The sequence below is a fragment of the Chrysemys picta genome, chromosome 20, assembly GCF_011386835.1.
Source record: "Chrysemys picta bellii isolate R12L10 chromosome 20, ASM1138683v2, whole genome shotgun sequence".
In the NCBI taxonomy this organism is placed as follows: Eukaryota; Metazoa; Chordata; order Testudines; family Emydidae; genus Chrysemys; species Chrysemys picta.
In genome coordinates, this window is record NC_088810.1 from 10,079,297 (window position 1) to 10,093,887 (window position 14,591).

Sequence of the window (14,591 nt, forward strand, 5' to 3'; positions counted from 1 at the left end):
TAGATTTTTTTCCACTGAACTGCGGAGCAGTGAGCGACGAGCACGGTGAGCGATTTCACCAGGACATTGCAACAATGGAGAAACGCTATCAGGGCAAATGGAACCCATCAATGCTTGCAGACTATTGCTGGACAGTGACAAGAGATGCTCCATTTAATGAATACAAGAGACAAGCCAAGAAGCGCCGAGTAGACACTGAATAGGACTAAACTATGTACATAATAGTTTTTTGCCTTTTGTTTCATAATACATTTTATTTATATAACCCTTTTGCTGATTTTTAAAGTGTTACATAAACAGGACAGGTGAACTATTATCATGTAAAGCAACCATAAACACATGAAAAGACCTAGGTTTACAATTTATGATTAAAACTCTACTATCTACACAATATACATAGACATAAAATGTAAAAACTTAAATAACTTAGAAACAGTAGCCAATTGTTTTAATTGTCATATTTGAATTCAGCACATCAAAATACATAATAAATAGCACATTTTATCTCTGAAGCAGACGACTTCTCAAAAATTGTAGACCAGTGTAATTTGCATCAACACAGGCTTGTTTGTTTTGTAACAAAGCTATCAGCAAAGCTCAGAGATTCTGTCTAAAAAGAAACACAATTATCTTTTACCAGAGTTTTGATTACTTTTAACTCTTGCTTCCAAAACACACAGAGAGCTAAAAAAGTAAACACAGTCTATTGTGGCTCCTTTGGAGCCCTAACAGGATTTTAATTAAGTAGCATGTTTCATTTGCATTTCTTTTACCCACTTCTATAATATACACTGCACACGTCTGCACATTCCTTCTATACTTTAACTTTTAAAACATTAGCCATATTCATTTTTACATAAGGTGTAACTGTTTCTTTTGTTCTTACAGAGTTTTATGTACCCTTATCAAAGTGACAGTCTGATTACACAGAGCCATTTTAAGGCTCAGTGTTTCTAACATTGCTTCTTTTTGTTTTGTGCTCCTCACCCCTGCTGTTACTTCAGAAGGGCAATGTCTTTTTCTTTTTTTTTTACTACAGCTCTCATCTGCTATTTTGTTACAAAACAAAAAAACAAACAAGAATTCAGAATCTCTCCCTATTCTTCTGATTTTGACTGTCCTGCTGCAGTCATGACTTGGTCTTTATTTAAAAACATTTTAAATTTTGTAAAGAATCAAGTTACCCCTTAAGGGTTAAATACCAAATCTCAAAGTCAACCAACACTGATTACCTGTGTCTGGCAAAAAGGTCTGTCAGTTTTGCAACTTGGAATTAAAGAGTCAAATGGATTTTTAGTGGCATTATAAACAAAACCAAACCAATTTATCTTAAACCTACAAAACAGGAGTTTTACAGACCTCACATATTTCCACAGACAGACGGATACATACACATTTTCTTTTCCTTAACATCCCTTCTACACTGCTTTGTTTTTACATAGCTGTAGATAGATTACATTACCTTTATACATTTGGGGCAGTTAAGTTCCAATAGGAAACCCCCCCCCCCCTTTTGTTCTTTTAGCAAATTTGACTAAATTGTTCATAGTCAAATGATTTTAATTAGATAGTCTCTTTACCTGGATTACTTATAGACATTCCTCTGGAAAAGGTCCTATTTTTCCTTTAGAATGGCTGCAAAGAAACCAAGAATTCTTTTTCTCTTTAACATGGTCCTTTTTAACATTTTCACAAAGTTTAACTGCTTAATTCTCTCCAGCCTCTGTAGAGTTAACTTTTCACTCTCTTTCCTTAAATCACTTGTTTCTCTCCCAAAATGATACTTTTATCAACTCCGATTTCACCATTTTAAGTATTGTTCCAGGGGTTCATGCTTGCACTTACTGCTTTTCTTACTCCTGACACTATGTCCTTAGGGCTTTCAACCTGTTTTTCAGTTTCTTTATCTGTTGCTTGCGTGCTTGTCTGGGGCCCGATCCTGCTTTTCCAATGAACCGTTTTTGTGAGTGATATTGTGGTCATTTCACAATTTTGAAAGAAATGTTTAAGGAAAGGGACCAGGAAGGGTGGGAGCTAGTTAAGGAGCCCACCCTCCTTACTGAATTGGTAGTGGAACACTAAAGAATCAGTTTCTGAGGCAGACAATGAAGGGGAACAGAACAAGGGGCTTTTTATACTTTTTACAATGAGATAGAAGTATGAAGGGGGTTGGGATTGAACCGGGGTTTGTTTGTTTTTTGGAGAATGGGGTAAAAGGGAGCGCTCAGTCTGGTGGTGGGAGAGGAGGCTTTTAATAAAGCTTTTAACTTATTATTTAATATTTGAGAGAGGCGAGTTTTGATTTTGTCCACCTACAATTTGCCTCTTCCCACCACTGCATGAAACAATTAACCTCTCCTTTAGCCAATTTAGTTTTAGGTTGGCAGAGTTTGTCCTTTAAGATGTCCACTCGGTCTTTGTTACAAGATTTTAACAGTTGCCACTGAGTTTTGGGATTCCCCTGAGTTAGCCTAGACCATTTTTCCAGAAATTTACAGGAGTCCGGACCCTTCCTAAAATACACAAAATGAGCCAGCGTTCCTTTAGGGAACTGTCCCGACGTAGACATCTGGTTACCCATACAGGAGGACTTTACACACACCAATCACACAAGCAGGAAATTCGGGTTCGTCAGAGCGATGCCCGGTGCAACACACAAAAGGAGCCCACAGGCTACTGCCTCAATCACCTTTGCTTTCACACCAAGGGTTTTCCCCAAGGTGCGGTGCTGCTGGAATTGTGCAGATTTCACTCACTCAGACCAGGAACCGGGGACAGGAACCGCTTGGTCAGCCGATCCCCGGATGGAGACGGCACCCAGACTCAAACACTCCACAGGAGGACGGATAGACACAGAGACAGGACAGTCCTCAGTCCGGACAAAACACAGAAATAATTACCTGACCAGATTCCTGATGTCAGATCCTGGGATCCCTACCAGAACAGAGTGCAAACCAACAGGTTTGATGGCGTAGACTTCACTGTGGTCGTGCGCCCTTCCATTCAGGAGGAGGACCACTTGGGACAAATACCCAGGTGCCAGCTGCCACGCTCGTCCTACAAAAATGGTCAGGAATCACACGGCCCCAGTGAAGATGGTTGCCATCTCGGTGGGATCACCAAATTGTCAAAGTTAGACTCGGGACTCACAGTTCGTCAGTCCACTCTGTTTTATTAGCACAGTGCTCTGCTAATATCACCCAGATAATGTGAGCACCCTCCAAGACCCACACTACCTTATTTTATACAGATAAAAAGGGCACAAACTTAACAAAAGAATAAAGAAAACAGAACTGACAAGTTTACCCAAGGCTAGACATACATATTCAATTTTCTTACTAACTTTTACAGATCTCCGGCTGATGTTTCACCATTAGCTTAAGTGGACTCATTGTTTATGCCTTAATGTTCCTTTTCCTGACACCTGTATTTCAGCATTCCTTATTTCTGCTTAAAGGTACATACAACATTTCTTTAATCCATTCTATTTTTAAAATATAATTCATTCTACTTTCAGTTTCATGTTACGCAGGGTGGGTGTGCCCATGTAAATGAGATCAGCCCCTGAAGTCCTTTTCCACAGCTCACCACCAGATATCAGGGTAGAGCTCATTCTGACTCTGCTTACATCTATTATCACCAATTTACAGATGGCAAAATTGCCAAATACTGGGCTTGATCCTGCACCCATGGAACCAAATGGCACAGCCAGTGGTTAGTGGGAAGCTTACATCTGATTTTGAACTTGGAGAGGCTGGGGGGTTGTTTGAAGGCTGGAAGTGGGGTGTCAGGAAAGATGTCTTTCAGGATGGGGTCCCCATGGAGTGTGGGTTGTAGTTGTTTGATGATACCACTTATGGGTTCCAGTACGAGGTGGTAGATGACAATTGAGGGTGTTTTATTACTGTACTGAGTCAGGTTCTCTCGGGGTATTTGGGTGGCCTGTTCCATGACCTGCTGACATATCTCTATCTCCATCATCTTTCCCCCAGCTCATCCCTCGCCCTGTCTGCATTGCATTTCATCTCCACTCATCTCGGCTTCCTGAACTCCAAGTCAGAAGGAGCAGATCACACTCAGGGAGTTTTGTCCCAAGAGGAAGGCTGGCTGGCCTTGCTCTTGTTTAACAAAGTTTGTTTTTACCTGTGGATCCTGAAAATCATCACATTATCATGTCCTCCGGTGGCCAGTCCATATGTGGTGTGACAAAGTTCCTCCTCTATCTTGGTGGGTCCTGCGCTTATTGGCGGATTTTCTTCCCTCAGAGATTCACCATGTGGGTTGGGGAACAGTAGAGACCTTCTCCTCTGGAAGAACCCACAGTCCAGGTCAATTGGGAGGTTTGGGGGGAACCCGGGCCCAGCCTCTACTCCGGGTTCCAGCCCAGGGCCCTGTGGACTGCAGCTGTCTATAGTGCCTCCTGTAACAGCTGCATGACAGCTACAACTCCCTGGGCTACTTCCCCATGGCCTCCTCCAAACACCTTCTTTATTCTCACCACAAGATCTTCCTCCTGGTGTCTGATAACGCTTGTGCTCCTCAGTCCTCCAGCAGCACAGGCTCTCACTCTCAGCTCCTTGCACCTCTTGCTCCCAGCTCCTCACACTCACACCACAAACAGAAGTGAGCTCCTTTTTAAAACCCAGGTGCCCTGATTAGCCTGCATTAATTGATTCTAGTAGCTTCTTCTTAATTGACTCCAGGTGTCCTAATTAGCCTGCCTGCCTTAACTGGTTCTAGCAGGTTCCTGATTACTCTAGTGCAGCCCCTGCTCTGGTCACTCAGAGAACAGACAACTGTTCAGCCAGTGGCCAGGGTGTTTGCCTTTGAACAGACTCCGGTACCTCCCCCATACGCTGAGAGAGGAGCTACGGGACTTCCTTGAGGACGTCCATGGCTCCCGCAACAAGGTACAGCTTGCACTCCTTCGGGGGGGGGGGGGTACTCTGTGATTTTCCTGCAGGAGACCCATATGGATCCGGCCGCTGAAGCTAGCTGGCAGCTGGAGTGGGGGGACAGGGTCTATTTTAGCCACCTCACAGTTCGTATGGCTGGAGTGGCGACCCTGTTCTCCCCCGACCTACGGCCCAAGGTGCTGGGGGTCACCGAGGCTGTGCCGGGCCGCCTGCTGCACCTCCGGGTCCGCATAGAGGGGCTTGTGGTTAATCTCGTCAATGTTTACGCCCCGACATTGGGCCCGGAGAGGTTGTGTTTTTATCAGCAGGCGTCCGCCTTCCTTGGCACCTTGGATCCTCGCGAGTGCCTGGTCCTGGGCGGGGACTTTAACACCACCCTTGAGGAATGGGACCGCTCGGGGACCGAGCAGCACCAGGCCGCCGTGGACGTCCTCCAGGAGATCGTCGAACATCACTCCCTGGTGGACGTCTGGCGCGACCACCACCTGGATGATGTTTCGACATTCACTTTTGTCCGGGTGGAGGTCCATCGGTCGTACCACTCCCGGTTGGACCGCATCTATATGTCACGCGTCCATCTTTCCGGGACCACTCCTCCAGCGTCCGGCCGGCCCCTTTTTCAGATCACCATCTAGCCACCATGACAGCCTCTCTCTGCGCGGAGAGGCCGGGGCCGGCCTATTGGCACTTTAAAAATAGCTTGTTAGAGAATGTGGGCTTCGTGGCGTCCTTCCGGGAGTTCTGGCTGGCCTGGCGAGGGCAGCGGCGTGCCTTTCCCTCGGCGCGACGGTGGTGGGACCTGGGGAAGGTGCGCGCTCGGCTCTTCTGCCGTGACTACACCCAGGGCGCCAGCCGACGGAGGGATGCGGCGATAGGGCAGTTGGAACGGGAGGTCTTAGAGCTGGAGAGGCATCTGGCCGCCAGCCCCGGTGATCCATCCCTCTGCAGAGCGTGCCGGGAGAAGCGGGAAGAGCTGCAGACCCTCGAGGACCCTCGGGCCTGAGGTGCCTTTGTTCGATCCCGCATCCGCCTCCTTCGGGAGATGGATTGCGGTTCCCAATTCTTCTACGCCCTGGAGAAAAAGAGGGGGGCTAAAAAGCACGTCACCTGCCTTCTAGCAGAGGACGGCACCCCCCTCACAGATCCGGCGGAAATGTGTGGGAGGGCCAGGGCCTTCTACGCAGGCCTTTTCTCCCTGGATCCAACCAATCCTAACGCTTGCAGAATGCTCTGGGATGAACTCCCGACGGTCAGCGTGGGCGACCGAGACCGGCTGGAGCTGCCTCTCACTCTGGCCGAGTTCTCGGAAGCCCTCCGCCGCATGCCCACCAATAAATCTCCGGGCATGGACCGGCTGACCGTGGAGTTCTACCGCGTGTTTTGGGACGTCCTCGGCCCGGACCTTGTCACCGTCTGGGCCGAGTCCTTGCAGGGCGGGGTCCTCCCTCTTTCGTGCAGGTGAGCTGTGCTGACCTTATTGCCGAAGAAGGGGGACCACCGCGATTTACGGAATTGGAGTCCCATCTCGCTCCTCAGCATGGACTATAAAATCGTAGCGAAGGCCATCTCGCTGCGGCTAGGGTCCGTGTTGGTGGACGTGATCCTCCCAGACCAGACCTACACCGTCCCGGGCCGCACCATCTTCGACAACTTGTATCTGGTCCGGGACCTCTTGGAACTCGGGTGTAGGGATGGTCTGTCGTTCGCCCTCCTGTCCCTGGATCAGGAGAAAGCGTTCGACAGGGTGGACCACGGGTATCTCCTGGGCACTCTGCAAGCGTTTGGCTTCGGGCCCCAGTTTGTGGGTTTTCTCCAGGTGCTGTACGCCTCCGCAGAGTGTTTGGTCAGGCTCAACTGGACCCTGACCAAACCGGTCAGCTTCGGGCGAGGAGTACGTCAAGGGTGCCCCCTCTCGGGCCAGCTGTATGCTCTGGCGATTGAGCCCTTCCTCTGTCTCCTCCGTAGGTTGTCAGGGTTGGTGCTGCGGGAGCCGGAGCTGCGGCTGGTCCTGTTGGCGTACGCCGACGACGTGCTCCTCGTGGTCCAGGACCCGGGCGACTTGGTGCGGGTGGAGGCTTGCCAGACCATCTATTCGGCGGCCTCCTCCGCCCGGGTCAACTGGGTCAAGAGCTCTGGCCTGGTGGTAGGGAGCTCCCTCCCACCCGCGCTTCAGGCCATCCGGTGGAGCGCGGGTCCGCTGCTCTATCTCGGCGTTTACATTTCTGCCACGCATCCGTCTCCGCCGGAGAACTGGCTAGGTTTAGAGGGCAGAGTGTCGGAGCGGCTCCGGATATGGACGGGACTGCTCCGGTGTCTCTCCCTTCGAGGGAGAGCACTGGTGCTCAATCAACTAGTCCTGTCTATGCTCTGGTACTGGCTCAACACCCTGGTCCCGGCCCCGGGCTTCCTGACCACCCTCCGGACGTTGATTCTGGAGTTCTTTTGGTCAGGACTGCACTGGGTCTCTGCGGGGGTTCTCCATCTACCCCTGGAGGAGGGAGGGCAGGGCCTGAAGTGTCTACACGCTCAGGTCCATGTCTTCCACCTCCAGGCCCTGCAGAGGCTCCTTTATGGTGCAGGTAGTCCGGCATGGAGCGTATTGGCGCACGCCTTCCTGCGCCGCTTCCGAGGGCTCCGATATGACCGGCAGCTCCTTTGTCTCCATCCGAGAGGTCTTCTGCGAGGCCTCTCCGAGCTGCCGGTCTTCTACCAGGACCTCCTCCGGACCTGGAAACTGTTTTCAGTGACCAGGTCCGTGGCGGCCACCGTGGGGGCAGATCTCCTCGCGGAGCCCCTGCTACACAACCCCCAGCTTCGTGTGCAGGTGGCGGAGTCCCCCATGGTGCACCAGAGGTTGGTCCTAGGAGAAGTCACCAAAGTCGGAGACCTCCTGGACTACGACCGGGGAGACTGGCTGGATCCCCTGACGCTCGCTCAGCGCATGGGGCTCTCCAGACCTCGTACTCCCCGGCGCATACTTCAGGAGGTGAGGGCCGCTTTGCCGCCCGCTGCTCGGACTATCTCGACCAGGTCCTGCGAGAGGGCACGCCCCTCCCACCCTCCGCTCCGAGTCCTCCAGACTTTTTAATCAGGCCCCTGCCCCGTGGACCCAACTGGCCCCCTCCCCGTCCATTCGCCATGAGCCGGCTGCACCATCTGCAGCCGGTTCTGTTCCGGACCACGCCAAGGAAATATACACGCTCGTGCTCCATATTCTTCATGTCCTCACCCTCGCGTCCCACCCCGATATGAAGTGGCGGGACCTCCTGCCACCTCTAGAGGGTGAGAAGCCCCGGTGGGCCAGCCTTTATTCTATTCTGATCCTGAAGCCCACCGGGGACATAAGTTGGCGGCTCCTTCACGGAGCCGTGACCACGGGCGTGTACTTGGCGCGGTTTACCCCTATCCTAGACACCTGCCCCTTCTGCGGCATGAGGGAAACCCTGGCGCATGTTCATCTGGAGTGCGCCAGGTTGCAGCCCCTATTCTGGCTCCTCAGGGATATTTTGTTATGATTTTGTTTGCACTTTTCCCCTCACCTTTTTATTTATGCACTCCCTATCCATCGCCCCACAAAGTCACGGCACCTCCTGGTCAACCTCCTCCTGGCCCTAGCAAAGCTGGCCATTTATAAAACCATAGTGAGGAGGTTGGCCGATGGAGTCTCCTGTGATTGTGGGGCCTATTTCTGGTCCTCCGTTCGTTCACGTATCCGGGCAGAGTTCCTCTGGGTGGCGTCCACTGACTCCCTTGACGCCTTCGAGGAGCAGTGGGCACTATCCGGGGTTCTCTGCTCGGTGTCCCCATCTGGTTCCCTGCTTTTGACCCTTTGACCTCACTCCTGTCCCTGTTCTTTTATTAGTTGTCCCCCGTAATTTTTTGGTCTCCAGGCCCTGTGGACCCCCCCTTAGGCTGGGGGGGATCCTTTAGCAGTGAGCGGGCTTCGCCCGTCCACTTCCTGGATCCCAATAGGACCAGAGTCCTGTACCCCATTGGTCTGGGTCTGTCACAGTGGGATATCTTATTGCCAGCATTACACAGGCACATACGTTCCTGTATTGTTTTCTCTTCCTCTGTTGTGTTACCGTCTGCCCCCTGTTTCTTTTCTCCTATCCTATCTCACTCTCTTGCATTTGATTGAACTCTGAAGTTAACTATGCTGTATTCAGCCAAGCCGGCCTGGTCCAAGCAGAAAGGATCCAATCAGATGACAACCCTGACCAGACTGTGAACCAGAATAAAAGTCATAGGTGTCAGGGTTGACTTGCCAGCTGTCAAAAGTTGCAGAAAACATCAACTAAAGCTATATTGGACCAGTCTTTTCTATCCAGTCTCTCCTCCTTCTTGTGTCTGTCTGTCTGTTTACAATAGGATAAGTAAATGCCCTCTACAAACCAGGTTTGAGTGTAAAATGAATGCTTTCCTTTTAATCAAAAATGTGGTTCTGAAAATAAAAGACTGATAATTTGCCTCCAAAAAGGGAAGGATTTTAATTAAGCTTGTTTTGTTGTTATCACTCAATCACAGGTTCAGTATAAATACCTGATACGTGTGAGATCCTGCTGTGTCTTCCCCTGCCTTTGGTGTTCCTTTCCACCCTCCACTATCTCCCTCCTCTCATCGCTCTCTCCTTTTGGCTTTTCACCTGATCCTGAAACCAAGTGCACTGCACAGAACCAGCACAATGAGATGAGACGGCCCATCCAGCTCGGCCTGGCCTAAGAATGACCAGTGAAGGGGAGGGACAGGACCAAACAAACCAGATGATGACCCCGTTCAAGGAGGTGAGCTAGAGACCAAAGCAACCACTGTCATGGGTGATCTGCCAGCCCAAAGTGTCCGTCCAGGACTGATGAGCCACCCTGAGTCCTGAGAACCCAACAAAAGCCGCATTTCCCCATCTTCACTATCCCATCTCGTCTCTCCCTTCTGTGTCTGACTGTCCTTCCCAACTCAGAATGGAACAACAAAACTAACCCACCAAGACAGACTGTTTGAAAGAATAAGAGACTTTAACCAATATTCACCCCATTCTACATGAGACTCCTGTAGGTTTTGATTGTTTGTTTTAGACAATCACTCAGTTCCAGTTTCAAAGTTTTTTGCCTTGTTTTGATTCTTTTCCTTTCCTGTGTTTCAGTTAATACATTTCTCACCTTTGGCATGACTTTGACACTGTGTTTGCCATGGCACTAAGCAGGCTGAGGTCTCTGGACACCAAACCCCAAATCTGGTATAACACTGGTTAATGTTGGACAGTGACAGGGTCAGGTAACACCTTTGACTCTTTGGGCCCATTTATTCAATCTAAAATAATACAACCCCTCCCCCATCTCCTCTCCTTCCCCAAAACAAGCAATGGAGGGACTGGGTGGCCCGGAGAACAGGGGCTGGGGAATTTGAATCCTATACAGAAGTAGGGAGCAGGCGTCGAATGCTTCTTTATGGCTGGTCAGGGTGAGTTGAGCCTGATTGGGAAGGAGATGCTGGTCCCTGGCTCCATCATTCTGCGTGGGAGAATCCCCCAGTTACTCCAATGGAGGCACCAATCCAGAGCCCTGAAGTGCTCACTCTGTGATGCCCCCCATGTGCCACTGGGGCAGGTAATGGAGGGGCCAGTGAGGAGGAGCCCCATGGCGGTGCTTACTGGACACAGCCCAGATACCCAGGAAGCTTGTCACGGTGCCATTAATTGGTGAGTTTCCCAGTTTTTCCCTCCCTCCCCCAAATCCTCACAAACTAACTGCAGGAGCCAATGTTGTGAGTTACAAGGGGGAAGCCAGGAAACACAGAGCTCAGTGCTGCAGGAGCGAGCTCATCACAGTGCTATGGGGCAGTGCAGATGGTGCCCTCCTTCCCCCTGTGATCTCCCGTGGCCCGGCCTCCCTTCCTGTGTCTGCTGCAGCATCTGAGGGTGAGGTGGCTGACAGAGTTCCAGGGCCTGGCTTCACTTTTGCATGCTTCAGACCTGCAGTAGAAGTACCCAATGCCGGTCCCCTCTGCTCCATTGCTACTTGCTCTGCTGTGTTAGGCATGAAAGGGCATCTCCACCTTTCTCTGATCTGTGGTGTTTCCTTAGCACCTGCCACTCCCAGGCCTTGCCACAAACACTGCTCATTTCCTGAGAACGGAAACTGAAAATTACATTCCTTGAGTGTATCGACAAGTGTGCAGGGGGCAGAGGGAGAACGGTTGGAGCGGGGAACTGGCAGAATAAAGCCAAGGCCAGGGAGGACTGGTTAATGGAGGGTGACTGGACTAGGCCTTGGCAGTTCTGGGGTCAGTTCCTGGCTCTGCCGCAGTCTCCCTGTGTCACCTCAGCCACGTCACTTGGGACAGATTTTGAAAGCTCCTTAGGCAGGGCAGAGCTTAACCCCTAGCTGCCCTGCTGCCTGGTGGAGTCCTCAGCCCTGAGTTCAGTGCCCAGGCTCCTCTACAAGGCAGGGGAGATTTAGATAGGGTTACCATATATCCGGATTTTCCCAGACATGTCCGGCTTTTTGGTCCTCAAATCCCCCTCCAGGAGGAATTTCCAAAAAGCTGAACATGTCCGGGAAAATACTCCCAGCTTTGCCGGCATCCCTGCCCCAGTCCCGGGCTTACCTTAGAGCGGGCTCCGACAGGCTGCGAGCTGCAGTCAGATTCCCCCGCAGCGGCGGCGGCTGCTGCTGCTGCTGCTGGGAGACACTTCAGCTCTGTGCAGCTGAAGAACCGAGCATCTTTTCCCCAATGCAGCAGCAGCCGGAGCCCGGGAGGCGGAAAGCGCCCGACCGGGGGCGCAGGGGCTGGAGGTATGGGGGCTGTGTGGCAAACCATTAAGCCAGTATCGCTCAGGCAAAAGACGCTCCGCTCTTCAGCTGCACAGAGCTGAGGTGTCTCCCAGCAGCAGCAGCCGCCGCTGCTGCGGGGGAATCCGACTGCAGCTTACAGCCTGCCAGAGCCCGCTCTAAGGTAAGCCCGGGACTGGGCTCCGCCTCCACCACAGTCCCTCCCCTCCCCCCTCCCCGATCATCTCACCGACTCACTGCCCTCAGCCCCCACCCTGACCCTGTTCCGCAGCCTCTCCCGCAGTGTCCCCCCTGTGCCCCCCACCCTCAATCCACTGCCCTCAGCCCCCCCGACCCTGTTCCCTCTGCCTCCCCCACAGTCCTTCCCCTCCCCTCCCCCCGATCATCTCACCCTCATTGATGTGGAAATCTGTCCCGGATTCCAGGCTGTCCTTAGCCGCTGGGGCAAAAAAATCAACAGAGGTTTCCAAAGGGAAATTTGCAGCCTTTGCTCAGACCCAAACATTTTCACTTAAATAAATAAATAAATACCCAAACTCATCCTGACACCCATCTGCTCTATCCAGATTTGCTGTTATCCCTGTTGAGGCCAAAGTGGTTTGAAAAATTAAAAATCCATGACACCATGGTGTTGCTTCCCCCTGTGTTGCTCATGAATCTGATGGACCTGCTGATAATGAATAAAGATGAATGCCCTGGGAGCAATGTGTCAGGCAGACAGTTTGTCAAGTAGGAAAGTGAATGTTGAAGCCCTCACAAAATGCAGAGGCTTTTCTTAACCTGAGAACTGAAAAAGAGCCAGATACCCTGCATGGGTTTGAAAGTGACAAGACCCTAGCGACTGACCAGAGCAGTGCCAGGTGTGAAGTGACGAGGAGGGTCTGTGTTATGAAGTCTGCATTTCCACTGAGGACTCTTCCATCACCAGGATAGGGCCGGTGCAGGTCTGCCTCCCGGCACAGCAATGCTGAGAGGTGCCAGTGTAGACCTGACCCACCCTCAGCCCTCACCCTGTTCCCTCAGCCTCCCCCGCAGTCCCCTCTGTACCTCCCACCCCGAACCCACTGCCCTCAGTCCCTACCCCCATTCCAACAGCCTCCCCACATTCCCCCTGCTCCTCTCAACCCACTGCCCTCAGCCTTGCCCTACCCCAAATCTCTTCTTCAGCATCCCTATCATCCCACCCCCATCACTCCCCCTGCTGTCCCACCCCCTCAACTTCCTGCCATCCCAGTCCTGCTCCCCTCTGTCTCATCCCCTCCAGACCCTGTCCCTCTCCCCAACCCCCGACCCTCCCCAGCCCAGCCCCATTGTCTCCCCCACCCCGCTCCACTCTACACAGCTTTCTCTACCCTGTCCCATTCATGCTTTCCTCAGCCCCCCCGACTCCCCCAGTTCCAATCCTGTCCCCCTCAGTTCCTCCACCCTGCTTCTCCCGGTCCATCCCCACACACCCACCAACTCCCTCAACCTCTCTCCCTCCAATCCCACTGCCTGTACCCACCCACATCCCACTCAGGGCATGCAGGAAAAAGACGTAATGGGCTTAAATTGTAGCAAGGGAGATTTAGGTTAGATATTAGGAAAAACTTTCCTAAGTGTAAAGGTAGTTAAGCACTGGACAAATTACCTAGAGAGGTTATGGAACAGCAGTCATTGGAGTTTTTTAAGAGGTTAGACAAACACCTGTCAAGGATGGTCTAGTGTTGTTATTACTCAGTCCTGCCTCAGTGCAGGGGTTTGACTAGATGACCTGTTGATGTCCCTTCCAGTCCTACATTTCTGTGATTCACACTGAATTGCCTTGTGCCACTGTCTAGTAGTAGTGGCACACAGTTCTCTGAGATGCAGGTTTATCAAATTGTAGTTAATATACAGTTTAGAGCATAGCAATTTTAAAGCTCTGCATGTTCAGACCAACTGAGCTGAAAATTGTGATCTACAGTATTGAAAACTATTAAGCTGTGGGCTGAAATCAAATCAGCATGAATTGCTCAACAATATCAATGGAATCAGCATTGCGCTGCTATATATTGTAAAACATTACAGTGAAATCTTGCAAGTATTCCATAGCACGCCGCCTTGCCCAAGTGGTAACTAAGCATAACATCTTCCTGTTTCAACATTCTTAACTTGTATCCCAGAGCTCCTAGAAGTTGTTTTTTTTCAAACACTGAATGCTGCTAAGTTATGAGTTTTAATAGGGTTTTTTTTCTTTTAAACCACAGCACTGACTGTTATTCTAAAATTGTTTTCCAAATATTCTTAAACTCCCAGTTTATCCCCCTCTGATATTAATTGTGAAAAGTATTGCAGGTCTAATAATAATATTTGGCACTTTTGTAATTCACTGTCCAACATGTGTTCTGTGCCCTCCTCTAGTGGATTTTTAGAGGATAACTGTATAGCTACCAGCTAAGGGAGTTATAGCTTGAACTCAAGTAGTAGAAACTCATGCTTTTCAGTCTGGATGGCTCGGGTTCAATCTTTGGTGACTAGCTATGATGGAGGTTGCTACATTTATAGTCCCTTTAATCAGAGGTTCTGAATATACTTTGTTGTAGGCAGAGCTAGCCTATAGTTAAGCAACCAAAAATTTAGAATGGGAAGTGTTGAAATGTTGGGAAGCCTTATAATTTTGCCAGTCTGGAATGAACATCCCATCTGAGGGATGGTTGCGGGGAGAGAGGAGAGTGAGACAGGACCAGGAAACTGGGACAAGGAATCCAGAGTGGTAGTGGGGGGCAGTTGAAATCAGATGAGGAGCTGGGGCGGGTTAGACAGCAATAGGATAGACAGACTGGAGGGGACGGGAAAGAAGGGTCTTTGACTACTAGAGACCACGCCGTTCAGGAGCCTGGAATAGACCCAGAATTCCTGAGTTTCA